The 15390-nt window shown below is 35.3% G+C and overlaps 1 long non-coding RNA gene across 1 annotated transcript in view; it reads left to right on the forward strand.

Moving 5' to 3' along the window:
- LOC147581765 (uncharacterized) overlaps window positions 1-14520 on the forward strand; it is a 138414-nt gene extending 123894 nt beyond the window's left edge. Inside the window, exons 5-6 of the long non-coding RNA XR_015249753.1 lie at window positions 5392-5477; window positions 14473-14520. This is a non-coding gene — a long non-coding RNA (uncharacterized LOC147581765). The remainder of the gene's footprint in view (window positions 1-5391; window positions 5478-14472) is intronic.
- The last annotated feature ends 870 nt before the right edge of the window (window positions 14521-15390 follow it).

Consider the following 15390-nt stretch of genomic DNA (forward strand, 5'->3'; position numbering starts at 1 on the left):
GACACTTGAACAACACAGGTTTGAACTGTGTGGGTCCACTTATGTGTGGATTTTTAAAAATAAATACAAGACGGTATTGTAAATGTATTTCCTCTCTTTTATGAATTTCTGAATAACACTTTCTTTTTCTCTAGCTTTCTTTACTATAAGAATACAGTATATAATATATATAACATTCAAAATACATGTGAATGGACTGTTTATGTTATCAGTAAGTCTTCTGGTCAAGAGTAAGGTATTACTAATTCTTTTGAGGGGAGTTGACAATTATACATGGATTTTCAACCACATGAGAGGTCAGTACCACAAACCCCTCCATTATTCAAGGAGCAATCAATTGTAGATGAAAATGATATTAGCTTCCTTCCATAAGAAAAAAACTCTAAAGGTTAAGATGATATAATTTGCTTATAAATGTCTAGGACAAAAATGGTAGTCATTTTATTGTTCATTGTAATTATCTTTAGAATTTTAAAACAATAAAATCAAATTATAAGTTCATTTACATAATCAAAATTGTTTTCAAAGTAAAAAGATTTTAATATTTGAAAATTATTTGAAATAACTTATTTTTACTGTTTGGAATTTCTTATTAATAAGAAACTACATTTAAAAATGTCTGATTTAGGGGTGGCTGGGTGGCTCGGTCAGTTAAGCCTCTGACTTCAGCTCAGGTCATGATTTTGCAGTTTGTGGGTTTGAGCCCTGCATCGGGCTCTGTGCAGACAGCTCAGAGCCTGGAGCCTGCTTCAGATTCTGTGTCTCCCTCTCTCTATGACCCTCCCTTGCTCACACTCTGTCTCTGTCTCTCTCTAAAAAGTAAATAAACATTAAAAAAATTTAAAAACAAAGTCTGATTTAACTGGTGACCAGAACTCATACAATGTGGTAAGAAAATTAAGTTTCTGTAATTTTTGTAGGTAAGTATAAAATGGGTTAAGTTTGGAAATGACTACAAATCCTCTTTTCATTTTGTGCTTTTGCTCTACAGCAGTTTTAAAACTTATATACAGATATTTCCTGATGTCTCATTGTCTTAGGTAGGAAAATGAAAAATCAACAGTTATTTTTATGGCTTTCCATGAGAAAAGGCTCATCACACTTCATTGGAAAGGTACTGAACATATCTCATAGTTTTCTAAACCATCTTATAACTTGTCCTTGGATAAGGCCCATCCTACGAGAGCTGTTCCACCATGATTTCCTGGTGGGTCCTGGTTAGTTTCTAAGGAAAATTTCACTTTTTTTTTTTCATCCAAATGATTTTTTTTTTTTTTTATTTAAACATCTCCAAACAACATAATCCTTAACTGTTCTTAATCTTTAGCAATCCTGGACTTAGACCATATAAATATCAGGTGATTTTTTTTCCCAAGGGAATTATCACATCTGGATGTCATATGATATTATTTTCACGGAATCTATTGTCTAAACAATAATTGGATCACCTTCGTTAATGTAGATTAAACATCATTTTTAACTGTTTAAGCAACAAAATTAAATAATATCTCACACAAATATGATTATTCTATATTCATCTTCATTCCGTTTAAAAGTACAATTCCTGGGGTGCGTGGGTGGCTCAGTCGGTTAAGTGTCCGACTCTAGATTAAGTCTCCAACTCTAGATTTAGCCTCAGGTCATGATCTCACAGTTCATTATTTTGAGGCTGGCTGAGATCCAGCCTACTTGGGATTCTCTCTCTCCCTCTTGCCCGTTCCTTGCTCACATGTGCACGCCCTTTCTCTCTCTCTCTCTCTTTCTCTCTTGCATGCATGGGCATGCATGTGCGCATGCTCTCCCTTTCAAAATAAATAAACTCAAAAAAAGTACAATTCTTTAATTTACAATAAACTCACCTGGAATTCTGTTTCTCCTTCTACGTTGTTTTTCGTTGCCCTTTATTACTTGTCATCTGTTTCATCCCCCTAAACTTCAGTGGAACTTATAAAAGCATGTCATTTTTAAAGACTAGACCAAGCATAAGGAAGGCATTTATATTTGAATTATTTAGTGCTTGAAATATTTTTCAGGGAAGATAATAGCAGGTATTGCTCCTTCCAGACAATTAGTAATCTCTATTTGAAAGACAAGTCTGCACCAAGGTGCGTATTGCCAGTTTACTTATTGTGGTATTTGGACAGATTACTGACAGGGCACCAAACAGTCTATGCACTCAGACATCAGAGAGAAAATGAGAGCATGATTTACTCTGTATGGATACATGATTGTTAGTTCCTGTGTTTACGAATATATAATTTAGTACAGAAAACTTGGCTGGAGTAAAAGTTTAATAAAACGGTTTGGGAAAGAAAATTTCCCCCATATTTGATCTAAGACATTTACAGAGACTGAAATGAAAGCAACTTTGAAATATTATCAAGTCTCTCATTTTCCTTTTACTCAAACAGGATTAGCATTGCACAAGGTTAAATTATGCACCTAACCACATCGTGAATTTTGTTTTACCATGAATTAAATTGCAAGTGCCTCACCTTGCAATATGAGAATTGTTTTCCTTCAAGTCCTAAAGGTTTTTCAATTGTCAGTAGTTCCTTATTAAAATGCAAATAATCCGAGGATTGGAGAGCCCTTAATTCAAAAGTATTTAACACTTTAGGAAGCAGAAGGGTGTGATGACCTCTGAGAGTAAGTTACTGATGTCAGGGTTGCAGAAGGCAGTGATGGAGAAGCAGGGGGTGTTTTGGGGAAGACCAGGGCAGCCACTTGAAATTGTCAATATTGCCTCTCTACAGCTTAAATACGTTATATTCTTGATGTATTTAATCATTTCTGTTTAATCTATCTTTTCTTTTATATATTGAGGTGTTGTTTTCCTCTCATTTTCCGCAAGGTTCAGGAGGGAGCAAAATCAGACCAATCAAATTTAACCCTCTGTCAGTCTGAGCTAGAGGTGATAGCCTACAGACCAACTGTTCTGATCAGAGTCTGTAGATTAATAGAATCTTATATACTTTCCAAAGAATTTCCTTCAGTGACATGTTGATTTGTTACAAGCATACGATTAAGAAATGTTAAATGCTTAAGTTTTAGTACATCTATTGTTTCTATTTCATACCATAACATTTTGGCCAATGTACCTGTAGAAGACGAGATTTATTTTAAGTTTATTATCAAAGTTCAGGGAGTTTATGAGCCAAAACTATAACATAGTTGTTGAAATATTTCTTATTCATCATAATAAGGCATCATTAGGCACCATGTAGGTACTACTTTGTTACAGTGTAAGACAAGAGCCATGAAAATCATAGTTAAAACTGTTTTGATATATCGTTTGTGAAGATCTCTTTTAAAAATGAGTGGATTAGCTAATGAGTCCTGAATTATGCTGGAGGATTGAAATATGTCTGGATATGCTGAGTCTTTGATACAGAAGTAACAACAAACCAAAATCAAACTGTCAAACAGAAAGTATATTTGCTGGCTCCTTTAACTTCGAGATGAAGAGAAAGAATTTTTCAGGTCTTGCTTAATGAAGGTATCTACTTATTTTTAATGAAGTAGAAATCTACTCATGTTAGCAAGTGAAATCTATTTATTTTAGCAAGAATTCCATTTCACCCCTCACTACATGCCATACTGTCAGCTTCCTACTAATCCTAGATATTCCTCTGAGTATCTACAGTGGTTCCCAGCTTCCCATCTGTATATCACACAAGAAAATGTTAGCTCCTTGTAGCTATTTCAGGAGAGAGAAGAAATTTTATATCCATTGTTTCTCCAGAAAACTGCCCACATATCTTATTGATGCAAATGGACTCAAATGCTCATTTTTGAAAATATCATTTTATTCAGGAAAATGCATGTGGTTGGTATAGGCATCTGGGATGATGACTGTAGTAATGGAGGGGGGATGGGTTTCTCTCACTAGAGTGTGAAAATTAGATTATTAGTGTGACTGATGAACACAGTGAAAGGAATGCTGGGAAGACAACCACATTTTCACATTTAACTTATCCTAAATATGGCTTGAGGCTCCTCATTATTTTTGTTACTATTACATGAGTTAAAAAATATGAACAAGAGTTCATAAGGAGATTATAGTCACAGATACCTAATTCATATTAACATAATGGCACATAGAGACAGAATGAGTACTTTTCCACACAGATGTACATAACCCTGCAATACACACACACACACACACACACACACACACACACACACACAGGTATACACAAAAGCTATATGAAGACCATGATGTATATCTGTGTGTGCTTTAAGTTGTATGCATGTATGAATATCTGAACCCTTAGAGTTTAGCTAAAAAGTTTTACACTGATATTTAATAGAATGACCCCCTCAAACCCTTTTTTAAACTTTTGAAATATAAGCTCTTGTACAATGTTTATGGCATATAATATGCTTACACAAAGTAAAATTCTTGGTCAATACCTGTTTTGAAAGAGCAACAATTCTCATTCTTGAAGTATTATCAAACCAATCAAATTTTTTTTACAATAAAAACAAATTGTTTTTTTAAATAGCGTTTTAAACATTTGAGAATGTCTTAAAGATAAATTCCTAAGTGATTCCTGTAAAATGAATATGCTATTCTACAACCTAGTTTAGCAAACTTTTAGCAAAAAGGCAGATAATAAGTATTTTCCACCGGGCATGCCATATGGTCACTGTTGATGTTATAGTACAAAACAAAGTGATAACCAATATGCAAATGAATGAACCTGTCTATGGTTTAATAAAACTTTATTTCCAAAATAGGCAGTAGGCCAGATTTGGTCTGTAGGTGGCAGTTTGCCTACCCCTGTTATGTGAAATCATTTATCTATTCAAATTAAAAGAATTAAATTTAGATATATTGCTCATTCATTTTAAAATTATATACATAATAATATAATATAATATAATATAATATAATATAATATAATATAATATAATATAGTTATATCAAGGTGGTTTTCTAGGAAGAATAAGTTTATTGCATCTAATGGTGGTCAAAATATAATTTATAGATGTCAATCTGAGAGATACATAAATTCATTCTTGTAAATATGCTTAGTCTCATCTAATTCTTTTCAAATCAACTTTTCCTGTTATCTTGCGATCACAAAGATAGATTTTCTCACAAACTACAGTTATTATTATTTAATAAGAATTGTGTGTATTTCTATTTCATAAATAATTTCACTCATTTCTGAATAATTAAGTATATAGCAAAACCTAACTGATTTCTGAATGTCTGGAAATTTTGATTAAAAATTATTTTTAGATATTATGTTTAGATATAAGCATTATAAGGAAACCAAATAGTCTAAACAAACAAACTGAATAATGCCAATGGAAACATCTATGAAACTCTACTAATGCAAATAACGGGCAACCCTTTTTTTCTTTCCCCCTTTAGCGAAGCTGTGAATGTACAAAGTGGCCACTCCAGGAATTAGCAAACATATGACCATGGCAGCAATTGCAGGGACAATATCCAACCATCTATGGTAAAGTTACTTATCTGATTTTTTTTAATCACTGAGAATTTAGAAGCATTACTCATCAGAGTTTGTTTATTTATGTATTTATTTTATTTTATTTGAGGGAGAGAGAGAGAGAGAGAGAGAGAGAGAGAGAGAGAGAGAGAGAGAGAATCTTAAGCAGACTCCACATTCAGCACAGAGCCTGATATGTGCTCAGTCTCAGGACCCTGGGACTTGAACTGAAATCAAGAGTTCAATGCTCAAACGACTGGGCCACCCGCAAAAAAGAAGAGTAGGTTGAATAGTTTAGGGCTGGCTAGTGTGAATAATTTCAGTGGGCTTTGGGCCATAGAAGTGGTCAGTAGTTGTCTGGCACATGGGCCTTGGATGAATAAAGTGGGGAATATTGCCTCCCGGGGTGTGCGGCCACATGGAGGATGTATGCCTGGATTGGTTAGTTTGCATATCAGACATGCTCCTGGCTGGGCTCTTTGCCATCTTGAAGAATTGGTTAGCCCTGGGAGGGGCAGTCTTTAAGCTGTCAAAACATGAAAATATACAAAAAATAAATACAATTTATTTGCTGAATGTGTTAATAAATTACCAAAAGAAGTACCATTTCTACTCAGTCCACATCTCTGCTTGGGCTAACACCTGTGTGGGTTGCAAATCCTGGAGCTTTCTACCGATCCATGAAATACATCAAGACTGAAGAGGGAAGGGATGCAAATGTGGGGCTTCCTCTTGCTCTCTACCTACAGCTTCTGTTTGGGCCAGGTAGGGGGTGTAAGTGGCTCTCTTCCACTTGCTTGCCCGGCCTTCTGCTCCTCCTCATATGTGTGGGAGAGGGAACACAGGAAGGTAAGAGGATGGATCAGCGTGAAGTGTGAGGGTCAGGTTCCCTCCACCCAACTTTCCACTGGCTGAAGTCCACTGTGAAGGGACCTATTAAAATGCCCTAAGGATTTTGGCATGTGAATGTCAAATGCAGCTATATTGTCTGTACTAATGCAGTAGCTGATTATGTTTTGTAATTCTATATTTATTCATATTATCCTGAAATTAGACACGATTTCTTGGACGGGGAAAAATTAATTCTTACTTAGGGTGAGAACCACATCATTTTCCCTTGCCCTGAACTTCCCAGCTCTGGGGTGATGTGATGAGCACCAGATGGACAGCGTTGCACATATGTGAGTCATACCACAGGAAGGGAACCGTGAAAGTGAATCTGAGAGATTATAAAGATATAGCTGCTTGCTCTACCACCACTTCTGAGCAGGGAACAGAAGCCTTTGCTTCCTGTTATAAACAAATTGTCCTCTGGAAGACAAGGGAAAGGAATCCTGGTACATTACCTTTTAGAATGTAAATAAATGCCTTTAGAAGGAAGACAAGAGGAGCTCCTCAAAGCTTATAATCCCTAGAACAACTTGTTTATGGATCTGGGTCTACTCCAGATACCTTTTCCAGATAGTCTCTTACTATCTCTTTAGGAATGTCCAAAGCTTGTGCTGTGACCTAGGTCCCAGTAAAATGTTCTGAACACCCCATCTATGCAGAGACATAAAAATATTCACTTTCTGACAATAGTACCCCATTGGGAAGTACCCTGATCTTTTCAAAGATAATTTGGCAAAGGAAGAGGCAGTCACTAATGTTCTCATAGTTGTTTTGCCAGGAAATCTTCTTCCCAAGTTCATAGAAGAAATGGTCATAACTTAGTTTCTGACCTAGCTTGGAACCATGGTCCTCAAACTTGTTGAAATGCAATGCTTTATAACATCTCACACATGGTGTTATCTGATATTTACAGAGCATTAGTGCCAGGCACTGTTCTAGATGCTGGAGAAGCAGCTGTCAACAAAACATAAAACAAAAACAAACAAAAACCAAACCAAAGGAAACAAAAACTTAACTTTATGGAGCTTGCAGTATGATATGATGCAACATATGTCAGTAATTTATTTCTAATCATAAAGCACAGATTTCCTAAATGATATAATGCTTTTTGTGTTTTTAAATTTTTTAAAGATTTTTTAAAAATTTTTTAGTGTTAATTTATTTTTGAGAGAGAGTGACACACACAGAGTGCCAGAGGGGGAAAGGCAGAGAGAGAGGGAGACACAGAATACAAAGCAGGCTCTAGGCTCTGAGCTGTCAGCACAGAGCCCAATGCGGGGCTCAAATTCACTACAGTGAGATCATGACCTGAGCCAAAGCCAGACGCTTAACGGACTGAGCCACCCAGGTGGCACTATATCTTTTTAGATATAGAGGTGTGACTCTCCCTAAAAGGGCACTGTTTTCACTTTATATTCTAACATTTTTGGAACGGTGGATAAAGGGTGGCATTAAGCCTACTTTGCCAGAAAATATGTATAAACTGAGTGATTTGTGTCATGGCTAGAAACGTTTTAAGGGCTGATGGTCTTGTCATCTCAAATCTGGGATCTGGGCACTTCTTTGCTCTTTTTCAAAAGTGGCTAACTTTTTTTTTTAAAGCAATATGGTCTAGATGACTTAATAGTTTTCGTTTAATGGTAGTGATTAATTTATTAAATATATTTTCATTTTTTCTCTTTTATAACATCCTTTTGAGACCTAAATTTCTATTTAAGTTGCAAGATTTATGATTTAAAAATTTATGATTTGGGATTATATTTGATTTTTTCTAGGTAGAGAACAGGAAAAGTAGAGGTTTAAGGGATTATTCCAACAGCTCTGATGTAGAAATGTTGTTACTTATAAAGGAATGGTTATCAAAATAACATATCTAGATTATGTTCAACATTATTTGAACGTATTGACATTTTTTGAAATACACAAAACTTCTTTGTTTCATTAAATGGAAACTTAACATGACAGATTAACTGTTTTACACATTTAATTTTTTTCAATAAATGTAATCACCAAGATTTCCTCAAAGCCCTTGGATATAAAACATGCTTTTCTTAAAGAAGCCAATCAATAATTTACCTCTTATCATATCTAAGAGCAGGTTTTATGGAAACAATAGGTTTCCATAAACTAAACCAGGTACTTGTTTAATAACCCAAATCAGTCTAAATAAATGCAATGGTTTCTCAATAAGGGTTATTCACCTTCAGCCACCTAAACATAGGCAGATAAATGGTGAGGCTTTAAAGAAATACAGCACATTTTGTTAACTCTCACTGTCAATAATATGCAGCATTCAAAGTATACAAAGTGCAAGAGGTAAGATATGACATAAACTTTAATTCAGTATACCTATTGTTTTTAAAATTATTTGAAATCATATTATTGAGTGATATATTTTCATTGTTTACAAAATTTTAATAGCAAAAGTAAAAGTCATAAACTAAAGAAGAAATACCCTATCAGCAGTAGTCTATGTGCAGACAGCCACTTCTAGTAGAGCTAAAGGAATATGCTCTACAGCTAAGATCTCTAATAGTTATTGATGACCTGGAGATAATTGCTGGGAAGTTTTCCTGTCAGCTTTGTTTTCTGTGATCAAATTCATTTAAAAGAGCACATTTATGCAGAATGCTTTCTTTGTTTTGATACAACCTGACTAGTTATGAAGCTGTTTCCAAAGCTTGTCAAAAGCAAATTTAGTGGGCTACCTTTCTTGCTGGAAAAGGAATCAAAGCAGAATTAACAACAGGAAGAAATCTGTCCTTTGATTCAATGCAAAGATATGTGCAATTTACTTTGTAGTTCTGAATTCAGCTGAAAACTGGTAGAAAAAAATGATATAATACCCCACATTTGTGAAAAATTACAAACAGCACTATAATGTTGGATTCAGCATTAAACTTCCTGATAAAAAATAAGAAAATGCAATATTTTAGAAGAAGTCGGGGGCGGTGGTGGCATAGGGGAATGGTAAAAAGCATCTTTAAAAGCATCCCCAAAGTTTGTCTTAGTCACAAATCCAAAGGGCCCAAGCACATACTGCCAGAGAAGTGTCAGGGTGGCCCAACACAGAGGCACACATCCAGGAAATTAGGTTTTCTTTCTTTTGTGAAGTCTGGAATCAGTGATTGTGCTCAATAAGATGGAAAAGACCGTAATATTATAGTTTAATCATCTTCCATTGAATAAGATGAGTCACAGATTTGTACATGAAATCCTCTACACCCAAATGTGATATAGATAATGGCTAACATTCCCATTTTCCTGTGTCTGTTTGAACCCACTTCTAAAAAATAATTGGATCATTTTGCTAAGAAGAAAAATAGAACTGTCCTAAGCATCTCATAGGGGATTAAAAAACAAATATATTTCAGGGTATATATTTTGAGACTCATGACTTTCATTTTTAGGCAGAAAGGGAAATTATATACTGTAGGAATTTTACTTATACAGAGAAAACTGAAAATAATTCTTTCATTTTTCTGTTCAATATACTCTTATATTCTATCTTTATAATGTCCCTATGTGATGTGATAAGAATCATAGGAATGGAGTATAAATTAAAGGTATTCATTTTTAAATTGTAAAGTCTCAGAAGAAATAAACCAGATTAGCTTTTTAAATTTTAATTTGTTATTTAACATGTGTATTATGCACACACATACACTTATACACACTTAGGAGAAATTAGCCATTGATTTAGCTATGGATCTAATGTTTACAAGTCTTCATCAAATGATTTTAGTAACAAAGACCTCCAGTTCTATAGCATTTTTTAAATGTTTTATTTATTTATTTTGAGAGAAAGAGAGAGAGAGAGAGAGCGAGCACCAGCAGAGGAGAGGGGTAGAAGGAGAGAGAGAATCTTAAGCAGGCTCTATGCTTAGCGTGGAGCCTGAAGCAAGGCTTAATTGCATGACTGTGAGATCAGGACCTGAGCCAAAATCAAGAGTCAGATGCTTAGCCAACTGAGCCACCCAGGAACCTCCAGCTCTATAGCATTTTTAAAAATAAAGTTTGGGGTGCCTGGGTGGCTCAGTTGGTTGAGTGTCCCACTTTGGCTCAGGTCATGATCACACAGTGGATGAGAAACAACAGATATTGATGAGGATGTGGAGAAAGGGGACCCCTCTTACCCCACTGGTGGGAATTCAAAGTGGTACAGCCGTTCTGGAAAACAGCATGGAGTTTCCTCATAAAGCTAAAAATAGAACTATTCTAGTGCAATTGCTCTACTAGGTATTTACCCAAAGGATATAAGAATGATTTGAAGGGGCACATGCTCCCAATGTTTATGTCAGCATTATCAACAATAACCAAATTATGGTAAGAGCCCAAACATGCATTGACTGATGAATGGATAAAGAAATGTGTGTGTGTGTGTATATATATATATATATATATATATATATATATATATATATATACCAACATTCTCTCTCTCTCTCTCTCTCTCTCTCTCTCTCTCTCTCTATATATATATATATATATACACACATATATATATATATATATTATTCAGCCATAAAAAAGAATGAAATCTTGCAATGATGTAGATGGAGATACAGTGTATTATGCTAAGTGAAATAAGTCAGTCAAAGAAACACAAATACCATATGCTTTCACTCATATGTGGAATTTAAGAAAAGAAATAGATGAACATTGGGGAAAGGGGAAAAAAAGAAAGGGAGGCAAACATAAGAGACTCTTAACTATAGAGAACAAGCAGAGGGTTGCTTGAGGGGAGGTGGGCAGGAGATGGGGTAAATGGGAGATGGGTATTAAGGAGGGCATCTATTGTGATGAGCACTCAGTGTTATATATAAGTGATGAATCACTAAATTCTACTCCTAAAACCAATATTACACTAAATATTAACTAACTAGAATTTAAATAAAAATTCAAATAAACAAATAAATCAATAAACAAGAAAAACAGTTTGAAAAAACAAAATAAAATAAAATGAGGCTTAATATACTAATTCCAGCTCATCCAAGAAATTGCTAAAGATTACATAGTTATTATATGTAACATTATGTTTCAACTGTACTTCAATTTAAAAAATGCTTTAAAATTACATAATTATGCTTCTAATTCATGCCCTGCCCTGTTGTTACTAGATAATAAAGCTGCTGTATCATTTGTATCACATGAAGGGGATGAATCCTCTAAAGCAATGGCCCTGACTCAAAATACCCACCCTTAGTGAGGCGGAAGGCTAGGGTACTGCAGAACTATGAAGATGGCTCTCTATAGCTCAGCATAAAAAAGTCACACAGCTTTGTATTGAGGAAGAGACAGTATGTTGGGAGAGCCAGTGTGAAAGTTACAGTGCAACATTCCAAGGTCACTGCCTTTTCTCTCATGGCTGGTCACTGTTCCCTCATGGTAGAAACCCTGTCCCCTTGCATTTCAAATCTTAACAAGTACTGTGGTAGCTGAAGAATTGGGAAAAAAATAAAGTGGCATTTCCTCCTTCTCTACTTGAGGAAATGACCTTAGGGCAAGGAAGTAGCAACCAGACTCTAAACAATAACCATAACAGCTACAAGTTGGCCAAGTCTAATACCATCCTCAAGTACAGCATCAAGCAGTTTATAGGCATATGTAAATTATTCCTTAGGCTAACCATATGGAATAGACATTACTTTATTTCACTGATTCATAGTGTGATTTTACATGCTAATATCTCAGAATTTGGGATGCTTCTTAGATTGTATGGAATATTGTAACTGCTGATTTTTTTCTTTCATTTTTACTAGTAAAATAAATGTAATCCTAGACCATGAAAGATAGTATTTTTCCACATTTAAGACTGAAGAAACAGAGCCTTAGAGGCTTACCCACTATCACATAGATAGGATTCTTATTCAGGACTGAATGGCTGTACATCTCTCCTTTTAACTGATACAATGTTCTACTTACCATATTCCCAGTTCTCTTGGATGCAAGCCCACAGCACAGAATCTCATGACATTAAACAAGTTATGAGTCAAAATAAGAGAGGTTAAAAGCGTGAGAGGAATTCAACCTGAGGGGGATTGTCAGATGCTAGTTTTGAACACTGAGAGGAATGTGAGCAGCTGCTAGGAGCTGAGAGTGGTCTCCACCAACAACCAGCAAGGAGATGAGAACCTCAGCTTTAAAGCGTCAAGGAATTAATAATAAAATAATCAATGTTGCTGAATGCTAACAACCTTAATAAGTTAGCAGATTCTTCCCCAGAGCTTCTAGGTAAGAATGTAGGCTGGCCATGGACACACAAGGAGTGTGACCCTTGGTATGAGACTCTGTTCAGAGAACCCAGCTGATTTGCACCTAGACTTCTGACCTACAGGGACAGTGAGCTAACAAACAGGTATTGCTAATTAAGCCACTAAATGTGGTAATTTATTTCCTAGCAGTAGGAAAATAATATGGATGTTGGGGAGTGTGAGAGAGATAGAGGTGGGGAAAGAGAAAGGAAAATACACAAGGGAATGATAGGAGGTTTGTTAAATGTCACAAGCAATTCTATGGCAGGACATTCTTTTGCTTATTGCTGTAACATTCTAGATAATGCTGGAACATGTGATCAACACATGTGATCACACATTTTCTCAGATCATCATAGTTTCTTCTTTCTTCTTCTGAGAAAATGCTAAAAGGAGGACTTCAATGTATGAAAAAAAAAACCTATCATTTCTCATCACTATCTCAATAAGACTAAAAGCTATGTCAGGATGGTCCTATGCTTCATTCATTCTTTGAACTGTCTAGGGTTTTCTTTTGTGGATGATGGACTCACTGGGATAGTGAGTTGGTTGTACAAGCCTTATGTCAACAAGAGCATCCATATGCTGAATGTAATCATATTTGTCAGTTATCATGCCATGTGCCTTATATAGATATACTCAATACCTCTTCTAAACAACTCTGTAGCATCATATTCCTTTTTTTATTTTCAAATATGGTCAAAAGGTGTGAACAATTTTCTGTTTAATTTTTAAAGCTATGCTTCTTCTCTATGCTACTTTTAAACATCTCTCAATCATGGACTGTCTCATTGTAGTACTGATTATGTGTCTCTCAAAAAATAAGCATATGACTTATATTGGAAATATCAGCACAATCAAGTGATATCATTTGAATATATTTGCCTTGATAATATGAATACTAAATGTGGGGAAAACTAACAAGTGTTTTTAAGATGCTCAAACTAAGTTATGAATTTCTTAAAAGTATTCTGTAAAGATATTTGTAAAATAGCACATGAAACATCTTTTAAAGGTCCAGTAAAAATTAGAATCCACCATGAAAAAGATTCAGAATCTATTGTCCCAATCATTTAAAATCCAACAGCAGTGCCTGGGTGGCTCAGTCAGTGAAGCATCTGACTGTTGATTTCAGTTCAGGTCATGATCTCAGAGTTTGTGAGATGGAACCCCGTGTTAGGCTGTGTGCTGACAGTGTGGAGCCTGCTTGGGATTCTCTTCCTCTCTCTTTACCCTTCCCCTACTCCCTCTAAAATAAATAAATACACTTAAAAAATAAAATCCATTAACTGGAACCACTGAAGGTTACTAAAACATATTCTCTATTGACAACAAAGGAATGTAACAGAGTGCGTTGAACTAATATTATTTTGCAAAATATTTGTTGGGAATTAGCAACACATTTTCCTTTAGAACCAATTTTAAAAAATCGTGTAAAGTAACTTTGTCAGCTAACAGAATTAAAATATTAATTATTATTTAAAAACTTGCATTTCTATAGTACTTAATAGTTTACAAAATTTTTCAAAGAGATTATGCAACTGTCATGTAACTGCATGATTGCAATACTAGGTCAATTTTATTTAAAAAATAAACAAGTGCATTATAAATTCCCACTTGGAATCTGGGAGATGAACTTCCATTCTATAAGATGTTATTGGGGAGTGAGAATCCATTTTCATCATATGGTACACCTCTGGCCCACCACCAAACTCACCACCACTGCCCTCCTCATCTAGGTTTTGATTCTTTTCCTTTCAGCAGTCACCAACTGAAAGCTCTTTTGTGATAACTACCTTTGAGGCCCTAGAATAATTTTATTCACACACTAAAGAACCAAAACTATCTGTTCTTTTTGTCAGGCAATAAATTTTGGAGTAGTGAAGTCCAGCATCCTTGACTCAGCGTGGGTAAGCTCTGAGTTATACTTACACTCCAGAGTCTGAAAACATTTCTTAATGTTTCATGTGCACATGAATATTTGTGTTGAGTCAGCTTCTGGGAAACTTAACTTGTATAAATGCCAGTTGTGGCCTAGAAAGTGGATCCTAAAGAGAAGTTCTAAAGTGGGATCACTCACAGGCTACATGACAACAGGGGCAGTGCTGTTAAGACTTTCACTTGTGGTGAAGTTTGATGGGATAGAGGTAGAAATGGATGTTCTGTCTCATATATCTCTAGCAGTTGAGATTATATGGAGGGGGGTAAGTGGTAATTATACAAAATAGTAATTATGAATAATATTTATGACAAATTGACATTTGCTGAATTCAACTGATAAATTGAAAAAAGAAAATGGCAACATCAGGCCATTCAAGTAGCAATTTAAAACACAGTATGAAAGTCAAAACACCTTTATAGAAGGAGATCCTCATTTCCCACAGCCCAAGAACAGATTATTCTGTTGACCAAGTCAAGGACTAATTATAAGAAGGAAGAACCTCAGAAAAGAATGACTTTGTGTCTTAAGTTTTCGGACATTTGGGATGGGGACATTTAGAGGGATGTGCTTCAAAGTAATGGGTCCGTAGAGTTCCTCTCAACATTCCAGGTCTAGAGAATTGGCATGACTCCCCCTTGCTAGGAGATAACAGTGCCCTTCTCAACAAGTCTTAGTCTAACTCAGTAGAAGAGTTCTTGTTCCTACTAAAAGCCAAAAGGGATCAGTCACCAAAAGAGCTTCAGGATAAAGCTATTATATACTAGTAGGAGCTATGGAATCATACCTGGTATAGATCTTCCAGGACCTAGTTTTGTAGGAGCAGACTGTGAAGCTAAAT

This window comes from Puma concolor, chromosome B1 (genome assembly GCF_028749965.1).
Source record: "Puma concolor isolate L17-30 chromosome B1, mPumCon1.1.hap2, whole genome shotgun sequence".
Classification (NCBI taxonomy): domain Eukaryota; kingdom Metazoa; phylum Chordata; class Mammalia; order Carnivora; family Felidae; genus Puma; species Puma concolor.